Consider the following 20921-nt stretch of genomic DNA (forward strand, 5'->3'; position numbering starts at 1 on the left):
TTTATAAGCTAAAGTCATGTTTAAATTGACAGCAGGAACACATTGGCTTAGAAAATTTAATCACCAAAGGGCAGTTAAAATTTAAGGGCTAATTATAGAGAATATTTTTTTTTAAATGTGTGATTATATAGAGTGATGATTAAAATAACAATTCCATATGGTGCCCATGGAAATAGGCTTCTTTGTTTTATGTCTCTTTCTTTTTAGAACTAGCTGTTGAAATACATGTTTGCTTTTCCCCAATCATAAGAATTGCTGAACACTCTAAAAGCACCAGGCCTGAGGCCAAGGTCCACTTCGTCTTGGTACAGGAAGAGCTGCATTCCATCTGTTCTGGCCTCGAGGAAGCTTGCACAAATCCATCTTCCCTTTGCGTGTCTTATGAAACCCCATGACCCTTTATGAAATCTAATAGAGGAATTCCATTTCCACCAGTGGAGGAGTGTCCATCAATAGCTTGCTGATCAGTGGCTTTCCCCTGAAGGAAGCAGAGAGAAACAGCCAGATGAGAAAATGGACATACGGCATATAGGTTCTGAAAACAGTCCAATTATGCCACATCTTGTGTACTTTGTTTTAAATGATGATGGTAATGGTAAGAAAAGGGGGTAAAAGGAGGTACAGAGATATGTTTAAGCTGATTATTGAATTTATATTGTTTATTCAATGGGAATGTTTAAGAATCTGTTTTTGAATGATGCTAAATTTGATTTAGAAGCATTAGGTCACATATAAACTTTGAAAATAGCCTACGAGTTGTTACTCCTGAAGATTTAAAATTAAATATGAATGACCCATGGTAATAAGGTCAGTTAATCTATGGCAAAGGAGGCAAAACTATCTAATAGGAATAAAGGTGATCTCTTCAACAAATGGTGTTAGGAAAACTGGATAGCTACATGGAAAAAATAAAAGCTGGGCCACTTTCTTCCACACAAATATAAACTCAAAATAGATTTAAGATCTAAATCTGAGACCTGAAACCATAAACATAGGCAGTAATCTCTTCGACATTAGCTGCAGAAATGTTTTTCTAGATATGTCTCCTTTGGCAAGGGAAACAAAAGTGAAATTAAACTATTAGGACTACACCAAAATAAAAAGGTTTTGCACTGTGAAAGAATAAATAATAAATAAATAAATTAATTAATTAATTAAACAAACAAATAAAACAAAAAGCCCACCAAATGGGAGAAGATATTTGTGAGTAATGTGTCTGATAAGAGGTTAATATCCAACATATACGAAGAACTTATACAACTCAACACCAAAACAAAAACAAAAACAAAAACAAAAACAAATAACCCAATTCAAAATGGGCAGAAGACATGAACAGTTTTTTTCCAAAAGAAGACATACAGATTGCTAACAGACACATAAAAAGATGTTCAACATCACTTATTAGCAGGGAAATGCAAATTTGAACTACAGTGAGGTATCACTTCACAGCTGTCAGAAAGACTAAAATCAAAACATAAGAAAGGACGAGTGATGGTGAAGATGTGGAGACAAAGGAATCCTCATGCACTGTTAGCAGGAATACAAAATGGTACAGCCACCATGTGAAATAATGGAAAATAGTATGGAGGTTCCTCAAAAAATTAAAAATAGAATTACCATATGATCCTGTAATTCTACTGCCAGGTATTTACCCTAAGAAAACAAAACACTAATTCTCAAAAAAATGTATTCACCCCTATATTTATTGCAGCATTTTTTACAATAGCCAAGATATGGAAACAACCCTGGTGTCCATCGATAGATGAACACATAAAGAAGGTGTGGTATATATATATATATATATATATATATATATATATATATACACACACACACACAATGGGATATTATGCAGCCATAGAAAAGAATGAGATCTTGCTATCCTGCAACAACATGGATGGATCTAGACGGTATAAAGCTAAGTATAATAAGTCAGTCAGAGAAAGACAAATACCATATGATTTCATTCATGTGTGGAATTTAAGAAAACAAAAGAATATAAAAAGAGATGAACTAAAAACCAGATTCTTAAATACAGAGAATAAACTGGTGGTTGACAGAGGAAGGAGGGGGATGGGTGAAATAGGTGAGGGGGATTAAAGGTACACTTATCACGATGAGCACTGAGTAATGTATAAACTTGTTGAATCATTATATTGTACACCTGAAACCAACAGGACACTGAATGTTAATTATATTTGAATTAAAATAAATAAATAAAAATTAAAAAAAATAAACTTACGTATGAATGTTGCCTTCATGCCTGGCAACCCAGCAAACAGCATGTGCTTAGAACATAATGAGCAGTATCAACTCGTTTTATTGGGAAAAGCAATGTTCTTTCTCTAAATTTAACTCATAGTCCAGATATAAGATTCCATGAGTCTAGGGGCACCTGGGTGGATCAGTCGATTAAGCATCTGATTTCGGCAGGTCATGATCTTGTGGTTTGTGAGTTCGAGCCCTGCACTGGGCTGTGCTGACAGCTCAGAGCCTGGAGCTTGCTTCAGATTCTGTGTGTCCCTCTCTCTCTGCCCCGCCCCAGCTTGCACTGTGTCTATCTCTCCCAAAAATAAATAAAACATTTAAAAAAAATTCCATGAGTCTAAAATTGGCTGACAGAGACACTTTTTTTAAACCACATTCTCTGTCTGAAACCACTTCTGTATGGGGTGGCCATGGCAAAGCTCGATTCAGTGACAGGGCAGTATGCATCGCTGAATGGCTCCTTTTCTGAATTTTCACCAGTGAGGGAAGCTCGTTCTACTCTGCTTTGCATTTATCTATCACATCTAGATATCCTATTCTACTACCCCACCCCTCCCCCAAGAGAAGGGCATCTCTAGACCAAAGAGAATTATTTTCTGTCTATAAAGAATGTACAATGAGGTAGAAATACAAAATGCAGGTGGTATTTTACTATGGCATTTGGAAAAATCTGTTAACTATGTTGACTTTTATCAGATTCCTGTGAGCCTGGAAAACAGTGAAGGGGAAGAAATCCTCCACATTTTGGGGTTCTGGAGTACAGCTTAACTGCAAGAAACACTCTTCTCTAGATAACTTGGGTAAGACTCATGCATGCTCTTTGTTTACCTCTGACATGACCAGACATAGACTCTCCAGATTCCTATTCTCTGCCTCATAAATGATTTGATGAACAGTTATCCCCACCGATCCTTTGGAACCAAATGCTTATTAACCAAATTTTGGTCAAGCTTCTCTTCTTGCCCCAGGTTCCTAGCTTTTGAGCCACTCAGCCTGGGCCATCTTACAGCCCTTCTTCAGAGCTCACCTGGGTATAGACTGAGTTCAGGGTAAATAGGGTAAAGCATTCCTTTTTTTTTTTTTTTTTTTTTTTAAAGATTTTATTCAGTAATCTCTACACCCCACATGGGGCTAGAATTTATAACCCCAAGGTCAAGAGTCACATGCTCTATGAGGGAGCTGGTTGGGTGCCCCCAGGGTAAAGCATTCTTTATTCCACCATCCTATCATACAAGCCCTTCATCCAACCTGCCCACACCCTGCTCTTTCTAGCTTATATTCACTTCTCTCTGTAAGGGAAATGCCCTTTTTGACTCACTCCTAAGACGTTTGTTGATCTAAGGTTAGCACTTCCTATTGTAATAGCGCCTTTTCTCACCTTACAACTATCCCCTTGAATAAAGACTCTACTAAGTCTGAATTTGTTCTTTATTTGACATTTATTTAATGATTACTTCCTAAAACGCATTAGACACCCGTGATTTATTTATTGTATTTTTTTTAAAGAAAAAGTCCTAATTTGCTGCAACTGAATATAAAGGGCTTTATGAGAACATTTATGTTTTGTTAAATTCCTCATTTTTCAGCCTAGCAGGACTTTTTAAAGAGTGAATTAGATGAATGTTTTAATGTATTGCAGTCATTTCCTTAGCTTTTAGCTAATGACCTCATCTGGACAAAGTAGATATTTCCATTTCTTATCAGTAATAATTAGAAATATAACTGGTGTTGTCTCATGCCCCCTGAAAATTCTCGAGGAGACTTCAATGACTTCAAAGGAGATGACTTTGTGGAAGTGATAAGGAATGGAATGAAGAAATTTAAAAGTAATGTCTTTGATTCCATAGTGACATGATTGTTTTTAGAGTTCCTTTAATATATAAACCTCTGTAGAATTACAAGTAATGCAGAAAAAAAATGGCCACTTTATAGGAAGAAAATTAGATCTTTCCAATTCAGAGGAAAAAGAAAAAAAAAAAAACACAACCATAACCACAAGCAAACAAACAAACTAAAATCCCCAGAGCTAAAGCAGCTACATTAAATCTGCAGGGGTAGTATAGTGGGTATATGGAACTCAAACCTTATTTTAGTTAATAGTTTTGTTTTCCTACACATTGAAACCTTTTATAAGACATTCTACACAAACTTAAAACCACTCAGTGGATCTTCATCTTCAATCTTTGCCCTTCTTGTGAAAGTAGACAGGAGAGCCATCTTCATAAAAATTAACATATCAATAAAGAAACGTTAAGGGGCTTGGCTTCTCAGAAAATCTGTTATACTAATCAGCACAGACTGTAAAAGCTATTGTTTTATCATTTTTAAAATACTCTAAACTGCATTTTGGTTATCACATCCTTAATTTTGATGGGTCCCGTGGCATATGGCAGTGTTTCTCATGTAAACTTGACCCCAAACCTCCTGAATCAGGAACTTTTTTGGTGTGTCCCAATGATCCATATTTTCAACAACCTTCATAGATTATTCTTCTGCACTCAGGGAACGACAGATAGAACATGACAGCATCAATCAAAGAGAGATAAAGAAACATGTAGTCTGCTTTGCATAGAATCTAATGAAATGTATAGATCTTCTCTCCAAAGCAATGCACACAGGAAGCTACACGTCATTTTGCCAATAAAATTCTAGGACATTCAGAAATGTCTTCAAGACAGAGGCTAACATACAGTTTCTTAACAAAAGATTATTTGTTCCAAAGTTAAAAGCACCTCATTTACTTTATCCAATAGTCATTCTATTGATGAGGAAACTATAGCCAAGAGTGTTAATATTTTGATTAAGGTCACACATACAGACTACTTACATTTTCAGGTTTCAACAATTTAAAAATCAAATTTAACTAGGTTCTAGGCAGGCACAAAAGTGATTTTCAAATAATTTAGTGTAAGATAACCATTTTCCCCAATGTATACGTAAAAATCACAGTCAGTAAATTTAGTTTGTGGATTCAATTTGAGAATAAATTAACTTTTTCCCTAGACATCATTTTTATTTATAGAGCTACTTACTATTGACTTTGAAACCATTAAAATGAATTCTGCTAGTTACATTTCATTTTAGTCTCCATAAAAATGCATTGACTCATATTGATGAAATGTATTGGGTGTGGTAGAAATTAATCCACCATGGTAAATTCAGTTTTCTGTTATTAGAAAGCAAAATGGAAATTTTAATTCCAGGCATTTATAATCATACTTTTTGTGTCCCATCATCCTTAATTAACCATTCCTCTAAATTTCCTCTCTTTAAGAAATTCATCTTATGAAATGTATTTGCACTTTAAGATATATATTGGTAAATATCCTCCTGGTCATGTTAATGAGAGTTAGTTCTAAAACTTTAGAAGTAAGAAAGAATGTAATCACTTGTCTAAATGAGGAGAATATATGAACAGATACAGAATAATTTTCAAAGGGGGAAGGTCAATGTGGGGCACATCAATGAATTACAGAAAGCACCAGAGAGTTTCTAAAATGAAGGGAGAAACAGAAATAGGGAGAGAGGGCAAATTGAACGAACACAATACAGAACAAAGTAGACATCTCAATCTTACACTGCAGTTTCTTCTATCATTATTTTGTTAGGAGATCCTCCTATGCCTACATTTCCCATAAATTACTTTAAATTATGTTCCAAATTTAAATTATGCTAAATATTGGTAGTAACTGTGTACACCTGTGCTTCACTGTTGGATGTTCCTACTCTGATGTACTTTATAAGCATTTACAGCTTTAATGAGGCTGTTTATTTGTAATTGGTCCCTATAGGAATCTGCTGCTGTATTTCATCCCATTTGAGTTATTTTCAGTTTTTCTCTGGAGACATCATTTGAAATAAAATACCTGAACTTACATACAAAGAAATATATGACATTTTTAAATGACAAATAAATGACCATGCTCTAATCCTGCCTTCAGAATTTCACACTTAATATTTCCCACACCACTGCTGTTTTCCTTACCTGGCCACTTGCACTCAATTTTCCATAACAAAAGAGAGCATTGGCTCTAAGTAAAAAGATTTAAATTGATAACTTCTCCTTAACTTCCTTTGCACTTCATCTTGGGCAAGTCAATTTCTGTGCACGTCGGTTCATTTATCTGTTAAATAGAAAAAAAGTTAGATCTTCTAACCTCATGTGGCTATTGCAGAGGTGCAATGAGATAAGGAGGTTAACAGAGCTTTGTGTTTTGGAGATGAACATACATATTCTGAAATCCAAGCATATTTTGGGTTTTCAAGGGTGTTCAATGTTTCTTACCCTTTTTTTTTTAAAAGCACAAGTATTCTTGTTTAATCAATAAAAGCTTTGGATTCTGATTTTTTTGTCTTTGTTTTCTCTTTTGTGTTCACACTGATGAACACAAGTTCTTTCGGGCCAATGACCGGATTTTCACCTGTGAGCTTCTATTATTGGATGTTCTGTAATATAGTTCTTTCAAGTGTCTGTTTTGATTATTTATTTCCTTAGCTTACCCTTTTTAGATAATAATAGTTTTTAACCTCATCATTGTGGTCTTAGATTTTTGAATTTGTTTTCTATTTTCTTGTCTTTATATATTCCTCTGATCATTCCATTATGTTTTCTTACAAAATGAACTCCTTATTTCATTTCTTTGTTTTTCTTTACTAAATTTCTTTCTTTCTTTTATTTCTCTTTCTTTACCATCAATCCCCCCCCCCCCTTTCTTATTAGCTATGGTCTTTATCATTGATACCATGTTGCTGTGATGTATCACTTGTCATTTGTTCAAATTCAAGGTGGTCAGCCCTTCTACTTACTGTATCTTGAAAGCCATTTTTCTTACATCAACTCCCTACTTATCTGGGACTGTTGGTCTTCCCTCTGAGCTCCAGTTAGAGGAGTATTTTATCCTGTTTTTTCAGTTTGGGCATGTGGAGGAATCTCAATTTGGTCTTCTGTTCTTTCTTCTATGATCCTCTAATGGGATCTTACTCTTCAGTCTATTTCTTATCCTGTGTATAAACTCAACAATGACAGAAAATAAATCTGTATTCCTTTTATAACTTATTTAGTAGAATTCTGTGGATTCTCTATGTGACCCCACATAGAGATATCTAGTTATAAAGACAAGGAAAATTAGCATTGTGCTTGCATGTTTTTTGGTGATGTATTCAATTATTTCATACTCTCCTCTAAGCACCATGGTGACATATTTCACAAAGGGAGCTGTTCTGGTATTGGTGGGTGTCTGGTAAGTAATACACTTTGGTATCATGAAATATAAACTAGGTGAAAGCTGAATGCAAAGGTAAGAAATTGAGAAGAATATCTTCTCTTTTATAATTGGGAAGGATGAATTATTAGGGCCTCATCTCAGACTGAAGGAGAAACCAAGCTTTCATTTATTGATCTGACTTACATGGAAACAAAATAATCTGAATTAAATATGTAAAAACAATGCATACAATTTAAGATCCCAAAAGGTCCCTCTTTTTGGCATCTGGAAACTATTTCCACTCCACCTTTGATATACAGTATCTTTTAAGGTCAAGTGAGTCAAGCTCTCTAATATTTAAAGTAAATGGTAAAAGAAAATTGCCGATATCTCAGCATGGAATGGTGACAAGGTATAGTGCTTGTATTTACCTTTCAGACATGATTAGACACCTTTACTGTATTCTTTGCAATCTACATCTTCTTTTGATTTACTAAGAAAAATTGATTTTATTCCATAAGAGAAAAATGTCATTTATTCAAAACAAAACTTCCATGCAGTTTTTTTTTAAGTGTCAGGTTGACAAGTGCTATAAAATAATAAACTTCTCATCTATTATACATTCTCCCTCTTTCTCTGCATAACAATAGATTGATGTGATGAGGGGAGGGGTTGAATCCAGAGCAGATGTGTTTAACATTGTTCTCTGAAGAATGACTGTATAGTCAATAACACTTTAGTCTCCAAAAATATGATTGAAGAAAGGCAGCATTTTACCTAGAGGGCAAATGAGAAACAAGAATGATTCTCAAGTGATTTTTTTTATACTTAGATGAATCCTTTAATACTCTCTACCAAATCCACTTAGTGATAAAATCCCTGTAACAGCACTTGATTGTGTGCAATATTTCAACCTGAGATTTTTTTTTAATATACTATAATGCATACATGGAGTGTGGCTCATGTCTGTGGGTGATAGCTGAACATAAAGGCTGCCTCCATGTTAGATAATAACATTTATGACAGGAAGAATATTGAAAATGGAAAAAATATATTTTAACAATACTTTCAAGTACCCAAAATACTGAAGAAAAAGGCTTTGGGAGATATTTTGTTGTTGTTATCCAGATTTCACTGTCAGCCAATTTCTTACATGCAGATATAAACCTTTATTAAACTTCCTTTTTCTCTAAGAGTATGAAAAAATACATATATTTTGCCTATTATATATTAATCATAGAAATATTTTTCTTTATAATAAAAATAATGTATTTCATTATACTTTTGAGGAAAAGAGACCTTATGAGAATAATTTTGTGGAATATTTGAAGAAATGGCACATTAGGAAATAATAATTCAATAGTTCTTAAAAGTATTTTCTTGTGCAAGGCTAGAGGCTGTTTGAATGAATATATATTCATGTGAATCAACTGTTTTTCTATAGGAGGAAGATAGAATCAGGATGCTTGTCGGTGGTCTGAGGGAAACGTCACAGGTGTGTTCCTCCCTACTTCCTTAAGAAAATGGACCATTAGAAATAGGATTCGTAAGATTCTATACCTATACCTGCTTCCTTTCTCCACAGCTCCAAGAAGTAGGAATCTATCTATTTATCTTCTATCTATCATCTATCTATCTATCTATCTATCTATCTATCTATCTATCCATCCATCCATCTACTTATAATGATAATCTGGAAATTGTATGTTTAAAGTCCTTCCCTTGATATCAATGTAGTTTGTAACTACTGCTCAGATTTTGTTATCACCAGCATCTTCAATTTGTTCATTTGGGAATTCTATTATTATTCTCAGTGAAAGATTTTCATTATGTTGAGAGATCTAGTATCTCATGTTTTACATTATCATCATAAGTTCATTATGGGACTAGAGTCAGAATAACATTAATTCTAATGGCCTAGAAATGAGAAAAGTTTGGGAGTTTAAGGCAGTATAAATAGGAAGTTATTTATTTAAGAAAATTTTATATATATTGTATATATATATTGTATATTGTATATATATGTATATGTATATTGTATATATATATGTATATGTATATTGTATATATATATATATATATACATATATATATACGGAAAAAAATATATATGAGGTGATATTTAGTCTTTAAAAATTTTATCCTCATCTGTTCTGAAATTATTAACAACATATAAAATGCTTATTATGTGCCAGGCACTGTTTCAAGTGGTTTACAATTGGTACCTCACTTAATCTTTATGACAATCAGATGAGATATGTAGTATTATTTTTTAAATGTTTATTTATTTATTTTGAGAGGGGGTGGCGAGTAGGGGAGGTGCAGAGACAGGGAGAGAGACAGAATCCCAAGCAGGTTCTGCTCTGTCAGTGCAGAACCCGATGGAGGGCTCAGTTCACCGAATTGTAAAACCATAACCTGAGGGGAAACCAAGCGTCAGACACTTAACTGACTGAGCCACCCAGGCACCCCCGAGACAAATATTACTGATTGCTTTCCAATTCAATCCAGTGAAGTCACGCAGGTGGACAGAAGTTAAGTTACTTGCTTGGATAGCACGGATACCTCCAGAAAGCAGAGGGTGAGAAACAGGCTTGCATGCACATAGTTTATGAAGGAAACAAACTTAAAAGGCAAGAATAAAGAATGAGGAGAATAAATAAAATAAAATAACCCTCTAACCTTACTTATATCTTGTAGACCTCAGATATGATCCTAAATGTACTGTTTCTATTGTATTATGGATTGTGTAGCACCACTCAACTATACGATTTCGTGATTCAGACAATAACTGACTCAAGATGAGCACAGAATTATCTATTCTCTCATGATAAAGAACATTAGCATGCCAGTCTTCTGCCACAGAAGGATGATGGCCTCCATCAGAACCCTAGGGCTCTGCAATAACATTTGTTGGTAATTTCCAGAGATTCCACACAGCGTCCATATTCACCAGAGCTACATCTAACATTATCAGATCTGCTGGGTCATATGACTGGCATGGCTGAGTAGATATCTTTATAGCCTGGGGCCTGCTATAGAGGCATTTCTTATTCTTGGCCCCACTTAATTTTTTTAAATTTACTTACTTTTATTTTTTTTTTGAATGTTTATTTTATTATTGAGTGAGAGAGAGAGAGAGAGAGAGAGCAGGGGAAGGGCAGAAAGAGAAGGAGACACAGAATCTGAAGCAGGCTCCAGTCTCTGAGCTGTCAGCACAGAGCCCATTGCGGGGCTCAAACTCACGAACCGTGAGATCATGATCTTAGCCAAAGTCAGACACTTAACCAACTGAGTCACCCACCCACCACCCACCACTGAGGCCCCTTTTGGCCTCACTTAAAATTGATAACCCTTCAAATGCCCTGAGAATAGGTTGGAGAGTTTTTCTCCAGCTCAGTACATACGGCTTCAAAATTCCAATGAGACCTACCAAGTGCTATACCACTTTGTGATTTATTGATAGGGGAATATGGTGCAACAACCTGTCTTTTAGCTAAGATAGGCTATCCTGGCTTGCCTTAGACCAGTGCATTCCTAAAAAATTTTACATATGTGACAGCTCCTGAATCTTCATATTTCCCCTCTTATTTCCAGCATGCCTGTGTTTTAAAAGTATTCAGAGTACTTGCTACTTCCTACTTGTCTGGTCGGTTTTGCATAATGCTGTAATATTATGGACAAATGTGGTCTTCAGAAGAATGTTAAGACTGTAGGATAGCTATATATAAGTAGTTGGCTATTTCTTTCCTATGCCATTTAGTATAAAACAAAATATTATTTTATTTTAAAACAGTGTGTTTTTTTGTTTCATTGTTTTGTTTATAATTAGGTGATTCTCTTCCAATGAATTATAAATTCATCAAGCACAAAATAACATAAACATTTTATTCTTACATATAGCCACAAATATTATTAAAACATTTTGCTTATAGTTGACATAAAGATGGTGAATTGATTTGAATAAAAACTAGCTTAGTGATTATGAAGATAGTAATTGAAATATATAACCTGGGGAAGTGTTAAATTGAATTAAGGAAAAAAATAGGAAAATACATGCACCAAAAGTGAGAAAAAAAGGGGAATTAAAAAAATATTTTTAATATGCTTGTAATGTGTTGACCTCCTGTGCTTTGTCTAGGATAAAGTCAGCAACGTGATGCTCTTGCTTAAGGAGCAAATGCCATTAGTGACATTCAGAGGTAAGCTGAGGATATTTAGGCATGGCTGTCTTCATTCTTCAATAATTTTGTGTTAGCACCAGAAAAATACAAGGCATCATTTTCAAGTGTATTTTTATCCAATTATATGGCTTTGCCATGGAAACAGCATAATTGAATTAAATATTTTTTTAAAAAAATAAAGAAAATAAACATCCTGAGGTTATTTTCATATAAAATATTCAGTATTTCCTCTTTATTTCAACAGCTGCTGCAGTTATTAAAAGACCAACTCCATTTCCATTGCTATATGTTCACGAAATCCTTTCCTACATTCCAAATTCATATTCTGGAATTGGCATACATTGCTATGCATCACATCACAGCATCTATTTAAAGTGAGGGACCAATCATGTCCTTGGATCAGAATATTTCTAGTCTTTCCTCTGGAGGAGAATTGCTACAATGGATATAAGACATAAACTCTGATAGGTATTTAATAACAAGTATTTTGTGCTTTATAACAAAGTCTTAATTCTCCTCCAAATATGTTCACTGTGTAAGTTTAAATAATATTAAAAATTTAAACCAAGTAAGACCAATAAATTTTTTTCTAATTTGAATGGCAAAACTGATTCAGCTTTATCCTTAAGTTTTTTCCATTATATTTTTATTGTGAAGCATTCTAAATATTCAAAAACTATAAAATAAGTATTTTTTAAATTTATCTTTGAAAATCTTAATGTTTTATCATTTTTTATATTATTAAACACACACACCCATTACATTCTAGATATAGCTTTAGTATCCTCTCTGTTCCCATTTCTTTCCCATTATCCCATAAGCAAAAGTTATTCTCATTTTGTGTTCTTATTCTCATGCATGTATGTACACACATATACATTATATATACACATTGCATACATATGCATTCTATATGACATATACAGTTATAAACATTTCATTGTTCTACTGGTGTTAAGACTTTCTGGTATTTTCTCATGATTATCCTGGAGTTATGGATTTGGAGGAAGAGTACCATATAAGTAAAATGATTTCCTCATTTCATTATATCAGAGAGCTACTGATTTCAACTTGACTTCTCTTTAGTGACATTATCCTTAATCATTTGGTTAAGGGGGTGTCTGCCTGGGTTCACTACTACGAAGATACTATTACTCTCCCTTCCACACTATTCATTGGAAGTGAGTTACCAGGTTCAGACCACACTTGAGACAATTAAGTTTCCTTACACTATCTCATGTTCCTGTGATAAAAAATGCTAATGAAGTACAACAACTCAATCTAAGCAACCCATTAATGACCTAGACATTTCATGAATGAAGTTTGGGGTCACGCCATCAGGCAAGGAACCATAACAAGCAGAGGTGCTTACTGATAGCTAAAAGAATATGGAATTATTAAGGGAAGAAGAAGGTTTAAATATCTGCTACCATCACATGATTAGTCACAAAAATAAAAATTACATGCTTTATGAATACTCCTTAATTATTTTTAAAAGAATATGTGTGTGTTATATGTGTGTGTATATAATTTATCAGAGTTACATTAAAGGATATCAAAGAAGGACTCAGACTCAGCTAGAAAATGAATAAAAATCACCCAAGGATGGATAAAGTGACTGTGTATTATTGTATGGTGAAAGTTGACTGTTTTAAGTTTCTTTTTTTAATTCTCACTTCTCTTTAATCACAGAATTTTAGTTTTTATGAATAATCATAGGACATTTCAGGTAACTAAGGTTTGAGAGGGAAACAGTTCTTACTTTACATGAAGAATTACGACATGCTCCATTTTTCTGTAACTCTACTGGCTGGATTAACAAATATTTTAACAGAGACAAAAAAAATTTTTGTAAAGCCAAAGATCACTGCATATATATTTGCAAAAAACCATAAACGAACACGCATTTCTCCCTGACTAGGAGAACTTAAATAAATGTTTGAACATTAAGGCAGTGACAATTCTAAAACATAATAAAATTCTAAGTTAAGGCTTTATGTCTGTTTTGAAACCCATGTTCATAGGCCACTGTGACCATAGCAAACTTTTATCTATCAGGTTAGGTTCATCTGTCCTGGATAAGTTATTGATTCACTACCAACTATTCTATGGGATAGGAATTAATACAAACATCATCCATTTAATGAGTTATTAGTCCAGTCCTTAGATTTTATTTTGAGGATTTAGTTTTTAGCAGCAAAGCCTGTGCCACAGAAGGAACTTTTTTTTTAAAATAAAGTTAGAAAACTTATTGGCTGCACCGATTTTTCCTTTGCTGAAAGTGGGCCAACAATCAAGAATTCCTGATTTCCTAAACACAGAAAACCTCCAGAGCATGTGTGACCATGCTCCCATCTAAAAACGTGGATGTTCTTGATTACTGAAGTAGCTGGTATTCATCTTCTTTGAAGACTGGTATTGCTATCTAAATAAAGCAACAAAATGCAGAATACCATAGTTCAGGTGGATCTGTTCTATACTTGTTATCCTCAAGGCACAAATGCTACCCTTGCTGAGCCAAAGTCTTTCCTTATTCCAGGAAAGATGAGAAGTGGATGAAGATTCACTTGAGAATAATTGATTGCACTCTTGCCCTATTCAAGCTTACACAAAGTATGGAAATTTAGGGGGGGCGGGGATGTCCTTTTCTCTTTCCATTATTCTTTTCCTTAACATTTAGACAAAACTCAGATCCAGCCTGTAGGTCCACTTTGAGAAGCAGCTCTGGAGCATCCCCACCCCACCCCCACTACTGGGGAGAGCAGCAGGGGCGTTCAGCGGGCACATTCCAGTATGAGCTAACTGGGCATGATTCCACAACGCAGCGTTTCCGCGGTTGGGATGACAGACGGTCGCTTAGACCAGAAGGATCACTGTTCACACTGGGTGCTCGCCGCTACTTCTTGAAGCAGAAATTGTACAGAAACACGTCTTGTAAGGAAAGTACTGTACGTTTACGTTGGGACCACTCCTAGTTTGTGTGGAGGAAGAATAGCATTGATTACATGAAGATGGTCTCAAAAGCTAAAGCTGGCTGTAGTTTCCCTTTGTCCCCAAGTCAGAAAAAAAGGGTGATGTCAAAGCAGATGAAGCTGCAGGCAGCCGGAGTCCCACGCTGTCTAAGCACTCGTGCTTGAATCTGCTGCGTGGCATCTGAGTTCTTTAGATTTACTATCAGGAAACAGGAATTTCTCTCCAGCACCGTCAAACATTTTAGGTGCAATTTAAGTCAAGTGAGTCACATTTCAACTGAAATGTTTTGCAGATTTGAAAAGTCGGCACCGTACTACCTGCTAAGCTTGGCTTCAGCTAATTGCCAGATGGGTTTTAAAGGTGTGAGATACACTTTTTTTTTTTTAAGATGGGAAGACTAACTGTGAGAGGGCAAACGGAGGCAACACAGAAACAATCATTTTTATAAAATTTTTTTTAACGTTTATTTATTTTTGAGACAGAGAGAGACAGAGCATGAATGGGGGAGGGGCAGAGAGAGAGGGAGACACAGAATCGGAAGCAGGCTCCAGGCTCTGAGCCATCAGCCCAGAGCCCGAAGCAGGGCTCGAACTCACGGAAGGCGAGATTGTGACCTGAGCTGAAGTCGGATGCTTAACCTACTGAGCCACCCAGGCGCCCCGAAACAATCATTTTTAGAAAAACATCTTATACTTTATAATACACTCACTTTATACACGAATTTTGTGTTTACAAGTACAAAAGGCACAGAACCTCCAAGGACCGAAGTAAGCGCATCAGTTAACTACGTTCAGTGGCGTTAACACTGTTGTCCTACCCTCCGTTCGCTGAACCCAAAAGGAAACTGTAAAGGCCGACCTACGCACGGACTTCACGTTTAGAAGTTGGAGACCGTGTGTAGTTCTGCGGTTTCTAGAGAGCTGAACCGAGATTCCATCGTGTTCCAGGCCAAATCGGCCAGAAGAAAGTTGCCCATTGCGGTTTGAGTCTCAAAGGGTCTCAAAGCCAGAATTCATGGTCTGTGTTTCTGTGCTGTTCAATTGAACTTTACTCTCTACAGCAGGTATGCTTTTAGCAGTGGAGATTCCTTCGGTTTGGGTCTCTGTGTCAGACGAATCCGTACTCATGGAAAAGCGGGAGTGTTTCAGAATACTTCCCAGAGGCAGATGGGGCTACTGTCTAAAAAAGAAGTTTAGGTCTGTCTGTGTTTGTATGTCAAACATTTCAAGGCCTAAGAAGCTCGAATTTCCCCTACAGCTATAGGACTAGGCAGAGGTATCTGCAAGGAAGACGTCAGTTTGGGTCTCTATGTCCAGCAATTCCAAGACTGGTTCAGGGGTCATGGTGTTAAACTCACTCTCTTCAGTTTGAGTTTGGATATATGAGCGGAAAAGAACTCCTCGATATCAAAATCAATTGCAGGATTCTGGGCTGGGCCAGATGGGAGCTGGGTATCTTGTCCAGTATTCGTGTCTGACAAAAGACTACGATTGTCCAGTGTCTGACGAGGCAGGTTACTTGACAAAATGTTTTCTAAATCACTTAATAAATATATAGTCTGGGTCTGATTATCTGTCACGTTCTGTGAAAGAAGCATAGTGTGCTGTGTGCTGAAGTTTATAATTGGTGAAGATTTCTCAGTATCTTGATTTAAAGTCTTAGGGTGGTTCTGAGGTAACAAACCATGAGTGACAGTCTCTGCTACTAAGCTGCTGCTTATGATATTGTCTGTAGAAACACCGTAGGACGAATGGACACTCTCAAAAATGTCTCCACACGTTACAGCTTGGTCCATCTGGACTCGGCCATCTGTCCGACACTGCATCGCACTGGTCTGAGTTTCTCTGGAGATCCCACCTGACTGGTAACAGGCATCTGTGAACGTATCAGTCTGAGCAGCTGTGGAAGAAGTTACCTTAGAACTGGATAAGAATGTCTGAGTGTGAACACTAATGGGAAGGGAGACTTGAGAACCAAACGTCAAATCCATTTGAGAACAGGACGATCTGGAGGAATCGGGGCCGGCCCACTGTGCGGAAGGTATGAAGTGTTGTGTGGCATAAGACAGGTCCGTCTGTACATTGACTGAAGAAATGCTATTCTTCTGACATGTGTTTCCCAGTTCTTGTAAGGGATTAGACCGGCTCTTACCCAAGTTCACCTGAACACCTGTACTAATTGGCTCCAGAGCAATAGGATTTACAATTTTTGAAAGAGGGAGACTCTCCTTGAGACAGCCAGCCTCGGAATCTAGGCTGACGATCAGGGTTCCGGCCCACAAGGGCAGTATGTGCACAGCGCCAGGGGCGGAACCCTGATGATCCACACCCAACACTACGGGCTGGGCCGAGGAGTTGGCTATAGGCACAAAGAAAGGTGTGGGAGAAAACTGCAGAATGTTATGTCCAGAAAATGTGATCCCCAAAGACCACTAGGGAGCCGAGTCCGATGCAAAAGCAAAAGAGCCTTTATTCGAGCTAGCTCGAGCTCAATCCCCTACCTGCACCGACGCAGCGGTGAGATACCAGGGAGAGAGAGCGAGTTTCAAAAGCACGAAGGTTTTATAGGGGTCTAGGGGCAGTTGGTGAGGTAATGGCTGTGGCCTCACCCGATTGGCTGGAGAAGGGTCGTGGCCTTGGCCGATTGGCTGGGGAAGGGTCGGAGTCCTGTTAGGCAGGTCGCTGGGCGTGTTTTGATCAGGAAGTTTGAACAGATGAGCGGGAGGTTACTCAAGGGGAGGAGGCGCGGTCTGAGGTTTCTGCGATTTTCCCGGAAAAGGGGTCATGTCGGGGACATAGTCACTCAAGGTGGAGAACACAGAACAAGACGGAGTCGGCTGGCGTAGGCCCGCCCTTTCACAGAACAGGAAGTTTAACCAGAGCCACTCTGGGCTTGGGTAAAAGCAACTTCTGAGGGTATCTTGGAGGTGTTGTAAGAGTCTGCTTTCCGGCATTAGAGTTGCAAGATCTCCAAAAGAAGAAGTTTCTAGTTCTTGAGTGTCTGGTCTTGGAGCTGGCTGACTGCTCAATGACTCAGTGGTCTTATTGGACAGCTTCTGGCTGTGCAGGCAGTTTTCCATTTTCCTTTTCTTACTAGGTGGCTCCCTGTGCTCTGCAGGGATCTCGTGGCCAGTTTGGTAGATAGGGGACTGTAAGGCGGTCCTGCTGGCATAGGGACAGCCGCACGTTCACTGGAAGGTCTTGCCACAATCCTTGCGTGCCTTCTCAAGTCCCACCTGGTGCCGTAGCAGTTGCTGCACTTACTACACTTTTGCTTCTTTTCGGCGTGCATTTTCATAAAGTGCTGTTTTACGAGAGAAAGTTGAGAAAACGGTCTGTCAGGGCTTCTGGGGCATCCTTCAATTGGACAACAGAATTTTGGTACTATTTTCAAATCTTTTCATATTGTTGGATTTACTATGCCATCCTGCAGGCGGTGGCTCTTGACCGGGTGCATGTTGAGCGCCAGGCTGTTGGGCAGGGTCGGGGTGCCCCAGGCCAGAGGCTGCCAGGGCTGCCACATGGCAGAAGGGCCTCCTGTTTTCAGTTTTAAATGGATTATTGCATAGATGGAAGCACAATAATGTATTTGTTTGATAATTACATGTGTTCTAAAGAGTGATGCATGGATGCCAATTTGTAAAGAAGAGGACTGTGGTGAATTCATACTTGGTCAATGTAGCTAAGCTGGAACTATCATTCCCAGAATTCTTTCATTTCTATGGTTCCAGGTTAGCCTTCGTTGCAAGAAAAATTTGCATGAAATTTGGAAGGCAGAAGTGAAGTCCCAGATCTGTATCTGGTCCCAGGCACCACTGAAGCGCCTTCATTATTATTGCTGATTTGTTGGCTCATTTCGTTGGTGTGGAACAATGTTCAGTCCCTTGGATTCTCCAGTTTTTAATCATTATCTCCTCCCTTAGCAGGGCTAAGTACATGGCAAAGACACTTATTTCTTGTACATGTCACCTGTATCTTTGAGGTTAGATGCAAAGAAAACTGTTTTAGTTTGTTTTCATATAGTTTTTCATCTTGAATTCCAGTTAGTCTGTCTGAGTTCCAGATTGTCTTTGAACATATTACTATTTGGGTACTGTTTGTCCTTGCTTTCCCCCACTCTGTGTCCAGTTATTCTCATCAACTACCGTCCTATTGACTGATGGCAATTTCAGCCCTCCACCAGATTCAAAGTCAATAGCCTTTCATACACTTCTTCACCAGCTCCTCTTTGAGGTCACTTAATAGTGACTTTTCTTTGGTCATCTGACTTTATATTACGTTTTTGGCCTCCTCTCCCAATTGTCTAAGGTCCAGTTATTGTAACAAATTTCTTATTCCATAGAACTCATATCGGTTCTGCTTCCTTGATTGACTGCAGTGATATGAGTACCTTCTTAATTTATCTTTCAAGTCTCTAAATCTCATTTTCATAGCTATGCGTTTGTCTCATGGGAGGCATGTAACTTACTCAATTCTTTCTTGGAATTTATTAATTCTGTGTTTACCAGAAATATGCTATTAGACAATCACAATTTTCTTTTTTATTCATTTCTTGCTTACTTTTTTTATTTTTATTTTTAAGTTTATTTATTTATTTATTTATTTATTTATTTGAGAGAGAGAGAGAGAGAGAGAGAGAGAGAGAGAGAGAGAATACAAACAGGCTTCAGGTTCTGAGCTGTCAGCATGGAGCCCAACGTGGGGCTTGAACTCATGAACCATGAGATCATGACCTGAGTCAAAGTTGGATCCTTAATCAACTGAGCCACCCAGGTGCCCCTCACTTTCCTTTTTAATTTTAGAAATTAGTTTTTTTGTTCTTTCTCTAAGTTATCTTTTCTTGTATTTTTTTTGTCTTGTTTTATGTTCCTTATTTTACGCTTTTAATAATTTTGGATATTCCGTTGTATAATATCTTTCAGATGGCCAACTATTTTCTGAAGTTTTCTGGAGAATCTCAATCTGCTCTTTATTGTGTCTATTGCCTCTCCTTTCTGGTAAAACTTTATACATTTTGTAATTTTGAAATGTGAGCTCTTCTTCATGGATCGTTTTTAGTGGAAACCACTTTAGACCTGAAATGAGATTATGCTCTTTTCCAGTGTGGTTTTTATTTTTTTCTGTCAAGCACCCAATGGTTTCACTGGTAAAGAAAATCATTGTATAGCAGCAGGAGCAGTACTAGTAGTAATTTTTGACTTGCAGAATGTGAAAGTCATTTAAAATCTAACCCTGATGCTTCTACTCAGAGGAGACTCCTATTCCCTAAACTCAATATGCACCTTGATTCATGTAAGTGATTTCATTATCTCCCCATACTTCGGGGAGAATTTTTATTAGCATGTACAGACTAGCATCCTCACTAGATTTTATCATCAAGACTTAAATTATTTCACATGTTTTAGTATGGGTATTTGAATAAGTGGTTACTTTTGTCATTCAAACTATATAATTGTGTGTGTGTGTGTGTGTGTGTGTGTGTGTGTGTGTGACTATATAACTAGTAATGAGAAACAAAACATTTTGGTATTACATATTATCAGTGGATTTTATATAATTTAACTGTTAATCTGTATTAAGTTCTCACAGATTAAAATTTTATAAAATTTAAGACCTTTTAGCATTTTGATATGTATACTGCTGTATTTTAATGTATTTTGTTTATTATGTTTTAGTATGTATTTAGTTACAACATTAATCCCTTTGTACTTGAGCTTAGTATGTCAGTCTTGATAAATAACTTAATATTTCTGAGACATTATCACTTAGGAATAATACAAATACAGAAATTCCAAATACAGGAAACTAATTGATTTGGGGCTTAAATGCTAATGAAAATTGTGCCTTTATAATTATATTGAATGAAACAGAGACTTCATAAACCAAACACGTTATAACCCAATGAAAACAATTTACAATAAATCCACTCATTATTTTTTTTCAAAAAAGAATTACTGATTACTTAACGTGTTAGGTAGTGTGTTGGGAATTTACTGGTGAACAAAAGCTATTTCCTATCCTTATGACCATTTGCTAGTGGAAAAGGTGTACACTAAAAAATATAATGACACTAAACTTGTAAAACTAAAACTAAGTGATAAATTAAAAATAAAATAAACACAAGACCTATGACAGTATGTGGCAGCGAGATAACGACCTAATCTATGGAATCATGGAGAGATTCCCCAAGGAAATGATGCTGCAGGCAATATTTAAAGTAGATAACTAAGCCATGCAGATGGCTAACAGGCACATGAAAAGATGCTCAACATCACTCATCATCAGAGAAATAC

General features: G+C 36.6%; 1 long non-coding RNA gene and 1 pseudogene across 1 annotated transcript; one reads left to right on the forward strand and one right to left on the reverse strand.

Annotated features, from left to right (window-relative positions):
- Nucleotides 1-2968: 2968 nt before the first annotated feature.
- Nucleotides 2969-16474, forward strand: LOC122216947. The gene is made up of 4 exons (XR_006201201.1): nt 2969-3068; nt 8917-8967; nt 11614-11674; nt 16415-16474. It is a non-coding gene; the product is annotated as an uncharacterized LOC122216947 (long non-coding RNA).
- LOC122216946 lies at nt 15507-17997 on the reverse strand (annotated as a pseudogene).
- Between the last annotated feature and the right edge of the window lie 2924 nt (nt 17998-20921).

The sequence above is a fragment of the Panthera leo genome, chromosome B1 (genome assembly GCF_018350215.1).
Source record: "Panthera leo isolate Ple1 chromosome B1, P.leo_Ple1_pat1.1, whole genome shotgun sequence".
Lineage (NCBI taxonomy): Eukaryota > Metazoa > Chordata > Mammalia > Carnivora > Felidae > Panthera > Panthera leo.